Here is a 1,416-nt window from a genome sequence, read left to right as displayed (position 1 = left end):
CAGCCACACTGTCCTGGGGAGCAGCAGCCCAGAACGCTCACGATGCTGGAAGGAAATGACTCCACTCTCCAGCACTCGAGAAGCAGCGCTGCCCGGTCGGAAGAGGAAGCGACAGACCCCGCACCTAACCCCAGCCGCCGTCCCGCCACCACCGGCAAACACAACCACTCCAAACCCCACGCTGGCAAAGCCAGGCTCTGCGTGAAGACACTGAAGAGCTTCTAAAAATAATGGTACTTCCCCTTACTACCACTGCGTTTGAGTCGGCACAGGCCCGTGAACAGAGCCAAGGGACTCCCCAAGTGCGGGGAGGACGCCAGGCACGTGGGGCTGCTCTGATAAGACATCTGGGATCGCTCCTCCGGCCGCTGCAGACAAACCTGCTCAGGCCCCAGCACGAGGCGGTGACGCCAGCGCCCACCCAGCGCTTCCCTGCCTGCCCGACGAGATAAGGACGCAGCAAACACCAGACCCAGAGACGGACCCAGAGGCACCGCTGCTCCCCGATCTGCGCGGGGCTCCTTCCATCTGCGGCTGTGAAACAGCCGGGTCTGCGCCATTTACACAACGCTTGATTTCCAGGACGTTCATACACCAGGCAAATTCTTCTCGAAGTCGTACCTCCCGAGTCAAACACACTCGGAAGGGTCACCTCTGCAGACCCCCCAGCAGTGCGACACTGGGGTAAATCACCCCTGCAGCCATGATCGAGCCGGGGGCAACCGGCTCCCCTCAGCCCTCCTGTTTGCGGGAGGCTTTTCTCTGTGTGTCCTTACAGACAGCTCTGAACGTAGGGATCAGCAAATTCCTCTGCAGCTGGAACAGCACAAATGTCAGAGTTTGTTCCTTCTCGGGCTCTTTGAGCCTCTCCTTTGGCTGCGCACGCTGCAGCACCTCCAGTAGCTCTGTCTGCAAACAGCAAGTGAAACCCAATGAACCTGGACCTCCAAAACACGCTCATTAACTAGCAATTAACCAGACCTGAGCCAACAGAAGCAGCTGCCCACTCCCTGCACAGTGAGGTGCGTTCGCTGCCAGGCGTGCTCTGCCGACACAAGCCCAACACAGGTTTAAACAGAAAATGAACGACCAGGATTTCTCGGTGACAACCTTCAGCTCCTGCGCCGCTTCCTCCAGCCCGTCCGCGTGCTCAGCGGGAGCGTTATCAAGAGTTTTATCCTCACACTCCAACACAAGCTGCGAGATCTACCAGCACGGCCGGCCCTCGCCTGACCAGTCAGACCGACGGCGAGGGCGGCAGGACAAAGCCTCATCAGCCGTCGCACTACGCTCACTGCCAAGCTCTTGGGTGACTTTTAAAATTCAACAGGCTTCTAACAGAAAGCAACGGCTCCTTCCGATGAGACGCTGCGAAAAGTTCCAGGACAACCAGAGCCCGGCAGGATCCTCGGAACC

The sequence above is a fragment of the Pterocles gutturalis genome, unplaced genomic scaffold (genome assembly GCF_000699245.1).
Source record: "Pterocles gutturalis isolate BGI_N339 unplaced genomic scaffold, ASM69924v1 scaffold22275, whole genome shotgun sequence".
Taxonomy (NCBI): domain Eukaryota; kingdom Metazoa; phylum Chordata; class Aves; order Pterocliformes; family Pteroclidae; genus Pterocles; species Pterocles gutturalis.
Note: the sequence above shows the minus strand (reverse complement) of the source record.